At 51.1% G+C, this 11,134-nt stretch overlaps 1 protein-coding gene across 1 annotated transcript in view; it reads right to left on the reverse strand.

Annotated features, from left to right (window-relative positions):
• ZNF628 (zinc finger protein 628) overlaps positions 1-11,134 on the reverse strand; it is a 61,335-nt gene that overhangs the window by 47,778 nt on the left and 2,423 nt on the right. The gene's annotated exons all lie outside the window — the stretch shown is intronic.

The raw sequence follows: 11,134 nt of genomic DNA on the forward strand, positions 1-11,134 counted from the left end.
CCGTAACTATAGGGTCACCTTCTCCCAAGGTTCCCTATAGCCAATGGTGTCATCACCTTCCATGATCCTCCACAACCATGCTGTCATCATCTCCCAGGACTCATCACAACCATTGCATCATCATCTCCCAGGATTCACCACAGCTGATGATATCATCATCTCCCAGAATCCGCCATGACCAACAGTGTCATTACCTTCCAGAATCCACTATAGCTGATGGAAACATCTTCTACCAGGATCCACGAAGACTGATGATGCCACAATCTCCCACAGTCCCCCAGAACTGTGGTGTCATCGTCTCACAGGATCCACTTCAATCATGATGTCTGCCTGCCCCAGGATCCACCACAGCCATGGTGTCATCACCTCCCAGGATTCAACACAGCAGTGATGTCACCACCTCCCAGCATCCATGAGAGTCAATGGTGTCCCAGAACCCATGACACCCAATTAGTGTCATCATCTCCCAGGATCCATTTCAACCATGGTATCACCATCTACTGGAATCCACCATAACCATGGCATCATCATCTCCCAGGATCCAGGACACCCAATGATGTCTTTTAGCAGGATCCACTTCAACCATGTATCATCACCTTCCAGGATCCATCATCTTGGGAGCCAAGTACTATGACAGCTGTATTTCAATTGTCTTCTGGGGTCACCTACAGTTGTTCCCTTAAGAGGAACCAGCACATTACACATCATTTTCCCATTCCCTCAAAAATGGAGTGGGATGGGGCCCCCTCTGATGACATCATCCTACTCTGGCCCTTCCTGATGATGTCACTGCTGTGCTCCTGACTTAGGCTGACGCCTGCCTGCATCAACCGCACCACAGACTTGGCCTTGGCCAGTCCTCCGTCTCCCCCTGGTGAGGGCATCCAGGTCCCTCCTGATAACTGCCCTTCACCCAACCATCTGATCGGTGACAGGGTCAACAAAGAGACTCTTATCATCACCAGAGGGGGGGCTTTCCAGTCCCCAGGTGATGTCACTGCCCCTTGCCCAATTCCTGTTACCTGGATCCCCACCCAGAGCTGCACTCCATTGGCTTGGGCCAAACTCTCCCTAGAGACCCCCCTGGGCTGGGCCAACAGCTGCCGACCTCCCTGAGGCCTTCAGTGGTTTTCTCTGCCGCCCCAGCCGTGGGGCAGGCACGCCTGGAGAGCCACGACCGCTGCCAGTGCCACCTGGGGGGGCGGGGGGTGCTCCGCATCACCCCAAGAGGGCGGAGAAGCAGCGCTCTCTCCCTCGTCTCCCCCTCACACACTGGGGAGCCTTTGGGGTTTCGGGGATTCCCCAACACCCAAAGCACAATTTGCCCCCAATTCTCTCTGTATATAGCCATGTTCTGGGGCGGCCACTCCCCCACTCTTAAAGGGCTACATGCCCCCTCTCCCAGCCCCCAGGGCGAGGTGAGGGGGCCTCTTCTCCCTCCCCTGGGCCGTCCCCCTCCCTTTGCTCTCTCCCCACAAATCCTGGCACCTCAGCTCATCCCTTCTCATCAGGAGCCTGAGGCAGATAACTGACCCTCAGCTCCCACCACACTGAGGAAACTGAGGCGTTACCCCCAATCTACCAGGGCCCCAGTGCCAGTTTGCCAGTTTTTCAACTCCACGCTTACAGCTGCTCCTGTGGGTTCCCCCAATCCCTTTGAGGGCCTCACCATGCCCAGTGTCCCTATGGCAGACTGTGACTTCCCCCAAAAGGAGCCAGCTTGGGCGCCAGCCCCTCCCAGACCCCTCCCCTCTGCTCACCACCCTCAAGGAGCCCTCAGCTTTCTCCAGCCCCCAGAATTGGGGGATTCGGGGCCTTTCAGCTTTTGTATGCCCCCCTCAACTTGCTCTTTCCTGGCCTGGATTCCAGGTATCTTGCCCCCTCCCCCCGCTCACTTGACACAGGCTGCCTGACCCTGGGGCCTTGACCTCTTATCTCAAATAAGCCATAGTAGGGAGAGGTCTCCAGGTGGGTGAGGAAGTGGGCATGTCCTGCCAGATCCCCTTGATGCTTCCAGAGCTGGGACCTCGCCATCTGAGTCTTCCCCCACCAGCCCCCACCACCTCATAAATGCATACACAGGCTTGTGCGTACACACACACACACACACACACACACACACACACACACACACTCCCATTCCAGTGAGGGGGCATTGGAGGGCGGTACAGAAAGAAGAAGATCAATTCTGGACCAAAAGAACTTCCAAAGCTCTGCCTGCTTCCTTATCCCTACCCACCCTATTCCTCCCCCCAACACAGGACTCTTGCCCCAGTTCCTTGGTGAGGACAGCCAGCCGAGCTGCAACTTGGTATTTTTTTGAATAAACATGTTTTCCTGATCCCCGGTCTCAAGTATACTGTCGGGAAAGGATGGGTTTCCATCTCCGCATTTGCAGTTCACTGGGGAGTCCCCTCTGTGGCCGAGGAAGGCGGGCAGCTAAGTGTCTTCACAGGTAGGTGATCAGGGCTGCTCCAGCTGTCACCAAGGGAGGAGTCAGGCTTAGGGAGATGCACTGTAAGGTGCCTTCAAATCCATAGTTTCTTCCTAAGAAAGCTCTTCCCTCTGAGCAGGTAAGCATTTGTTTGCAGATTCTATTTGTTTGCGCCTCCTTATACTTGAATTATTTGCCTGAACATCACTGAAGTGTGTGTGTGTGTGTGTGTGTGTGTGTGTGTGTGTGTGTGTGTGGTGCATCTGCATTAGTTTCCTGGGGCTGCAGTAACAAAGTAACAACTGGCAGCTTAAACAGAAATGTATTCTCTCCCAGTGCTGGAGGCTGAGAGTCTGAGAGGGAGGTGTCGGCAGGGCTGAGTCCTTCTGAGGCTGTGTGGGAGAATCTGTCTGTGCCTCCCTCCTAGCTTCTGGTGGCTTGCTGGCAATGCTGGCATTCCTCGACACATCATCTTCCCTCTGTGTGCGTGTCTCCTTGGCAAAATGTCTCATTTTATAAGGACACCAGTCATGATGGATTAGGGCCCACCCCAATGATTTCATCTGCAAAGACCCTGTTTCCAAACAAGGTCACATTCTCAAGTCCTGGAGGTTAGGACTTGAACATCTTTGTGGGCGGGGAGCAAAATTCAACCCATAACGGGGTGTGACATAATAGTCTAAATGTCAGTTTTTATGATAACTGGGAAACATTTTCCACACCTCTCTCCTCCCACCCAGTGCATTAAAATATTTCCATAGTGATGACTAGAATTGCCCCCTCCTTCTGTCTCAGGAAGTGCCTCTAAGGCTTCGTTTTATTAACTTTAAGACAGATCACCTCTAGGAGCATCTGAATGTTTGTTTACAAATATCAGACTCATATTACATCAAACTATTAGTTTGCTCATGCCTCTGGGTTGTGCGTGCAGGGCATTTCAGCATTGATTTTATCATTAAGAAAACCCCTTTCTCTCTAGTGTATTTAAGTGTTTGCTTCTCAGATATTAGACTTTATTCCATATCAGTCAGGGTTCTCCAGAGAAACAGAACCAATGCGTGCGTGTGTGTGTGTGTGTGTGTGTGTGTGTGTGTGTGTGTGTGTGTTGCTGTTAAGGAACTGGCTCATGTGACCGTGGGGGTTGGCAAATCCAAAATCTGTAAGGCAGCCCGGAAACTCGGGCAGGCTTTCTAGGCTGCAGTCTTGAGGCAGGATTCGTTCTTTTCCAGGAAACTTCACTTTCCACTCTAAGGCCTTGGACTGATTGAACGTGGCCCACCATATGATCTAGGATCATCTCCTTTACTCAAAGTCAACTGACTGTAGGTGTTCATCTTGTCTACAAAATACCATCACAGCAACACCTGGGCTGTTTGAACCAACAGCTGGGCACTGTAGCCGACCAAGTGGACACATGAAACCTAACCATCCTCGCAGGGAAGTACTTGCTGGAAGGAGTGTGATCTGTGGTTGAGAAAGCCTGCCCCCCTTCGGTGCAGTTAAGCGTTCACCACCGGCTCGATTTCACCTGCTGAGGTCCATGTGTTTGACCGTAGGTTAGTGGGGTGGGAGAGGGGTGGTGCCTTCAAGTACTGGTGTTGGATCGCTGGTGAAATGCCCCACCCGGTGCGTGTAAGGGTTGTTCGCCCCTTCTTAGAAATCGCCTCTTTGTGCTGGCGATTTGTCTAGAGAAAATCGGGGGTGGCTGGGGAGAGAGAGTGGTGATGCAGTGTGTCTAAGTGTGGGATCGCTGAGCACTCAGAGTGTCTCCTCCTGGGCGCAGGCTAGGAGCGTACTCCCCTGCCTCCCAGATGTTAGATGTGCCAGATACAAACCCTTGTTGCTTTAACAACCGAGGCTCTGCGGCTGCTTGTTACTGCAGGACAGTGCAGCCTACTCTGGCCCACGTGCCCTGCCTGTGGAGAGGGGAACTGGATGGCGTTTTTGCTGTACACTCTTGCACTTCTGAATTTTCTGTAGGTGTGTTACCTACTTAAAAAAAAAATAAAGTCTAAATGTAAACGTCAACGGGGCCGGCTTCGAGTGCCATCCCCCTCACCGAGCACATGTCCAGGGGCGAGCCTGACACAGGAGACAAGAGCCCCATTCCTCTGCCAGGCAAGTGATTAGCTTCCACTCTGAGTTGTAACGCCAAGGCTTAAACGTATATATTTGTCGTTCAGCATGGCCTCTACGTGCCTGTCAACTACTTCATTTCTGTTCAGCCAAGAAGAAAGCAATCTGATCCACATGTACCATGCTTTAGTTGAACAAATCAAGGATAAGATCTGGCATAAGCATTTTCGCCTTTGTAACCTAACAATTGCTCAATTTGCAACTCCAGCTATTCTTAACCTAAGTTTGAGGGGGCAGGCTTGCAAACTTATGAAATCTATACCAGATGTTGTGGGCATGTGCCTTTTTTTCTTTTCCTTTTCAACTTTATATTTTGAAAGTTTCAAACGTGCAGAAGTTACAATAATAAGTCCAAGAACAGCTTTTGTCAATTCACTAATTGCTAACATTTCATCACACTGCTTTATGGTTTTCTCCCATGTAAATATTTTTTTTTCAGAGACACTTGAGAGTAAGTTGCCCCCTAAGTGAAATTGCTGAAGGCCAAGGACATTCTCTTACACAGCCACAGCGTAGTTACCAAAATCAAGGACGTAACACGGATGAAGTCCATGTTCAAGTTTCACCAGCTGTCCCCGTATTGTCGTTTGGAGCAATTCCCTTTTCAGTCCCTGCTACTCCGGGATTAGGTGTCGCATCTGGTTATTGTGTCTCTCGAGGCTCCTTGGACTTGAACAGTTCCTCAGTCTCTCTTCATGACACACGTTTCTGGAGTCCAGGCAGCAGCATAATTTTTATTCCAGTCCCTACCACCAGACGTTTAGGGCTTTCCCATTTCTCAATACTATGAACAATACTTTGAGGAATAGCTTTTTGCACACCATGGGGAGCATTCACTTACTTTTCCCTGGAATGACCTCCCAGGAGGGTGAACTTCTGGGTCGGAGGGAGGTGCGTTTTTAAGACTTTTGCTACACAACACCAAGATGCAGTTCCGAGAGCCTTGACAAGTCCATGTATGTGAGAACGTCCATTTGCTCCCACCCTCGCCGGCAGCAGGCATTACTCTGTTTAATCTCTTTTTTTTTGGCGGTACGCGGGCGTCTCACCGTTGTGGCCTCTCCCGCTGCGGAGCACAGGCTCCGGACACGCAGGCGCAGCGGCCACGGCTCACGGGCCCAGCCGCTCCGCGGCACGTGGGATCCTCCCGGACCGGGGCACGAACCCGCGTCCCCTGCATCGGCAGGCGGACTCTCAACCACGGCGCCACCAGGGAAGCCCTATTCTGTTTAATCTTGATGTGCCTCAGAGGTGTCTGTTTTACAGCCGTTATAGGAAGCCCCTAGTTACTAAAGTTTGTTTTTGTCCAACACGAATTCTCTGCTCTGCGGTCTAGGGTTTTGGGAGCGGGATAAGGGCAACGCGTTTCATTGCTGTTGCCTGTCACTAGAGGGAGCACCTGATCCACTGCAGGCACATTTAGCAATTAATGCGGGCCCCTCCCACTGGGGGACAGCTCTAACCTCTGTCCAGGGGCCCAAAGGAAACTGGTTCTTGCTAATTACCTACCATAGCCTTACAGTCAACGTGCTTAAAAATATTAAGGCCACTGAGGGGCAGAGAACACATCAGCAACCACAGACTGTGAACTCAGAAATAAAGATGAAGGCATCTACTCATGAAAAGATGCTCAGCCTCACTGGGAAGAAAGGAAATGCCGATGAAAGATGAGGCACCTTTGCCCATGACTGGCACATATTTTGAAGACTGCTAATACTCGGGCTCATTTCTGCATCAAAATATTGACATCGGCTGCTTCCTCTGCCTGGAACAGTCTTTCTCCTCTAGAGAAGCACAAAACTTGCTCCCTCGCTTCCTTTAAATATGTTTCCTTCTCAGTGAAGATCTACCCTGACTCCCTGCATCTAAAATTCTTCCCCCTCCCCCCAGTGTTCCCACACCTCCTTACCTTAACTGCTCTAATTTTTATAGTAATATATTTTTATACTACCAGCTTTTCTTACCACTAGCCCGGGAGTCTCCCAGTGCTGGCACTCACTGAGAAAGTCCAGCATCTTGGGCAACCCCGTACAGTTGGCCACCCTGGGTTTAGTGCTTACTGTTTATCTGTCTCCCCACCAGAATGGAAGCCCCAGGAAGGTGGTGTCTTGCTTCCTGTCTTGGTCACTGATGTATCCCAAGCACAGAGAAACAGGGCCTGGCAAACAGTTGGTTCTAAATGAATTCTTGAATGAATGGATCAGAGCCTAATGGTGAGGATCTAAATAAGTAGAACCCTGCCAAGGGCTACTTGGCAGAACTGCAAACACTCATGCTCTTTTGATCCTGAGATTCCACTTCTAGGAATTTCTCCTTCAGGAAAGCTCACACTTTTGTCCAAAGATGAACGTTTGAGGATGCTCACTACAGCTTCTAGCCACAGACTGGACCGGCATAAACACCGGTTAGTTGGAGAATGCTAGAAACTCTTGTGTTCTTATCAAGGACCGCTGTGCATGCTGTCGAAGGAGGATGTGTGGGAATGTAAACGTCCAAGTAGTGTGGGGAAGAAGACACCCCGATATTAACAGCGGGTACCTGAGGGGGTGGGACTGCGAATGTGGGAGTGGAAGGAGAGCCAGAGCTGCACCTCCTAACTTTTACTTCTTGCACTGCAGTAACTGTGTGAATTTCCCTCCAAGCGTGTATTTCTTTAGTGATTTACTACAGATGAACAGAAGAAATAAAGATTAATTTCTGAAGCTAGAATTCAAGCCGAAGGGACAATTTGGGTTTCACTGAGCGAGAGTGAGTTTCCAGGTCTCCACTATTTCGGAAAGTAAGGACAGCCCTCCCCCTGCAGATTCCAGTCTCCCAAACTAACACAAAAGGACCATCACTAGGCCACCTCCTGAGTCATTCTCAGATCCGCCCACTTCTCGGCCATAGCCACTAGCCCAACCCACGACCAACTCCCAGCTGGAGCTCCTGCTTCCACTCTGGGTCCTCCAATCTAGTCTCTACCCAGCAGCCCTGAGCCAGAATCTCAACATCAGTACCAAATCCACTCCCACGTGCCACTGAGAATTCCTCACTGGCCCCCTAGGGCTCTACCAAGCCTAGCCCCTCCATGCCTACCTCTACCGGCTCAGAACATTCTTCCCTCAGACCTCTCCCTCCCTCTTTCTCCACCCCTCTGGACTTCTTTCAGTTCCTCCCATCTCAGTATTTTTTTCAAATTCTTTTTAGAAAAATAACATCTTTACTGACATATAACTCACATGCCATACATAACACTCACCAATATAAAGTGTTTTGGTATATTCATAGAGCTGTGCATCTATCTATACCATCACCACGATTTTAGAATATTTTCATCGCCCCAGGAAGAAAAATCTACCCATTAGCTATCAACTCTCCATCCCCCAGCCCTAGGCAATCACTAATCCACTTTCTGTCTGCATGCATTTGACTGTTCTTGACATTTCATGTAAGTGGGATCATACAACATGTAGTCCTTTGTGACTGGCTTCTTTCCCTTAGCATAGCGCTTTGGAGGTTCATCCACTCTGTAGCAGATAACAGTAGTTCACTCCTTTCTATGGTTATATAATATTTCATTGTAAGTAAATACCAGTTAGTTTATCCATTCACCAGCTGCTGACCGTGTGGGTTGTTCCCACTTTGGGCTGTTACAAATAATGCTGCTATGAAGATCTGTGTATGACTTTTCATGTAGACATGTTTCCATTTCTCTGGTATATACCTAGCAGTGGAATTGCTGGGTCATATGGTAACTCTAGATTTAATCATCTGAGGAACTGCCAGACTGTTTTCCAAATCAGCTGCACCATTTTTCATTCCCACCAGCTGTGTGAGGGTTCCAATTTTCCACATCCCCCCCAACACTTACTATCTCACTTTTTGATTACAGCCACCCTGGTGGAGTAACACGGTAGCTCCCTGCGCCTTTGATGTGCATTTCCCTGACGGCTGACGGTGTGGAGCATCTTGTCATGTGCTTATTGGACATTTATGTATCTTCTCTGACCACCAGCACCACCTCTTCTCAGGGCTATTGCAACAGCCTCCTCCCGGGCCTTCCTGCTTCCACCCTCATCCCCCTTCATTCTCTTCTCCACCCAGCAGTCAGAGTGAGACCCCAGCATTCCACTGCTCAAAGCCCTGCCGTGGCTCCCTGTTCCCCCAGAGACAAGACCACAGTCCTAGCCACAGCCTTCAAGGCCCTGAACGATACCGGTTCCCCAACTCCGTCCACACATACATCTCTCTAACCTCCGCTCCCCACACCCTCCACCTTGCCCGCTCCGTTCCAACCAAGCCGGCCTCCTTGCAGTTCCTGGCGCGTGCTAGGCCTCTGTTCCAGCTGTTCCCACTGCCTGGAACGCTCTTCCCTGATAAGCACATAGCTCACTTCCTCCCCTCCTTCAAACTTGTGTTCACATGATACCTGCTTGGTAAGGCCTCCCTGGCCACCTGGCTTAAAATTCACAACCTGGCACACCCTGAGCCCCTCCCTTGCTCTACTTTTCTCTTTTTCCACAGCACTTGCTCCCTTCTAACATACCATGTATTTTATTTATTTATTACATTTCACTTCTGTGTCTGTCTTCTCTCACCACAGTAAGCCCCACAAGGGCAAAGATCTTTACGTATCCCAATCACCCAGAACAGTGCCTGGCACACAGTAGGTGCTCAATAAATACTTGTTGAACAAACACCTTGAACTGTCAGGCACTCTGCTACAGTCTAAGAACAGGGTCCCTGCGCTCCCGGGGCTGTACTCATCGGGGGACAAACACGTAAGCAAACAAATAATAATAAATTCTTATGGACCAGGAAGATCAAAGAGGGTGAAGTAAACAGAGCATGGGAGTGGAGGTGAGGAAGCTGCTCTGAGAGGTGACTTTTTTTTTTTCCAGCCGTGCTGCACAGGTTGTGGGATCTTAGTTCCCCAACCAGGGACTGAACTCAGTTCCTTGGCAGTGAGAGCGAGGAGTTCTAACTACTGGACAGCCAGGGAAGTCCCATGAGAAGTGACATTTTAAGGTGAGCCTAGGCCATGAGGACAGAGGAGGAGGAGGAAGGCTCTCCTGGCACAGGGGACTCCCGTGTCAACTTCCTCAGGTCAGACAGAGCTTGGCTTACAGCAGGGAGACAGACAGAAAGAGGCCAAGGGGGCCTCAGGGAGAGTTGTACTTATGCATCTCATGGGAGTTTGGGATTTATTCGAAACGCAGTGTGTTGGGGGCTCTTGAAAAGTTCTTAGCAGGGGTGGGGCCTGTTGGGATTTCAGGAGTCAGTAAAAAGCAGCCTCCCTGAGGGCCAACTCCTGCCACTGCCTGTTTCTGTAAACAAAGACTGATGGGAACACAGCCAGCCCCTACATCTGCACATGGGCTTGGCTACTCCGGGGCTATGACAGCAGAACTGGGTACGCTGGGACAGAGACTAAAGGCCCGCAAAATCAAAAACATTTACTGAGGTTTGCTGACTCCAATTTTAAGGTGCAGGCGATTCCTTCCTTCTCCCTCAGGTCCTGTCGACGTCCCCGATCCCCATCACGTCTCCCATCCCCACTGCCACCAACCTGCTCGCCTCCCTCTCTGTTACCACCCACCGCCCTGTCAAAGCCTCCAATGGCTCCCCAGGGCTTGAAAACACACTGCCCACCTCGGCAGAGGCGAGAGAGCCGAGACGTAACCGCTGCCCCCCCTTACTTCTGGGACATCAGCACCTCCGTCCGACCTACCCTCACTGGCTTCCTGGTGGCGCCCCAAACACACCAAGCGCGATCCCCTCGCCTCGCCTTTGCACGGGCTGTTCCCTTTTCTGGAATGCTTTTCCCCTAGACCTTCCCGTATGGAGCCCAAGTGATCCTTCCTCAGACAGGTCAAAAGAGCAGCCCCCACCCCTCCCTTTCTATGCCCTTGGCCCTGACTGTTCTTCTACGTCTTTATCACTCGCTGACATGATAGGATATACTTACTTGCTTACTGTCTGGCTTCCCCACGAAGATGGCAGCTCCCTGGGTGCGCAGGGATTTTGTCCCTTTTACGCTCAGCCATATCCCCAGAGCATCCTGCCTGCCACGTGATAGGTGCTCAAAAATAAAAGCGTACTGCACGACTGAGGGTGTCCAGGGGGGAATCATAACATCCACCCGACAGGGCTGTTGCAAGGATTCAATGAGATGAAGCATGCAAAGAAGCTAGAACAGTGCCCTGCCCTGCCCCGCGAGCACCGGGTCCATCACCACCATTCTCATGACCATCATCAGTTACGTCTGTTCGGTGGACTTCTGAGATACAGCTCAGTCAGACCACCACCTCCGCCACGTCCCAAGTTGGGTGGAGGGGGGGGGCCTGGGCAAGTCACTTGACCCCTCTCTTCCTTCAGGGCTCTTGGGCGTTAACTGGGCCGGGCTCCTCTGCACCCGGCGGGATAAGACCCAAGGCGAGGCGCGTGGGATGCCCGCATGCGGCCAATCTGCCACAAACTAGTCATGGCTACGGCGGTGGGCGTCTCTGTACGTTCCTGGCCCCTGTTCCAGAGGCTGGGGCCCCCTGAGGGGTCTTTTCGGGACCCTCTCTTACGGGGCAG

This window comes from Kogia breviceps, chromosome 18 (genome assembly GCF_026419965.1).
Source record: "Kogia breviceps isolate mKogBre1 chromosome 18, mKogBre1 haplotype 1, whole genome shotgun sequence".
In the NCBI taxonomy this organism is placed as follows: Eukaryota; Metazoa; Chordata; class Mammalia; order Artiodactyla; family Physeteridae; genus Kogia; species Kogia breviceps.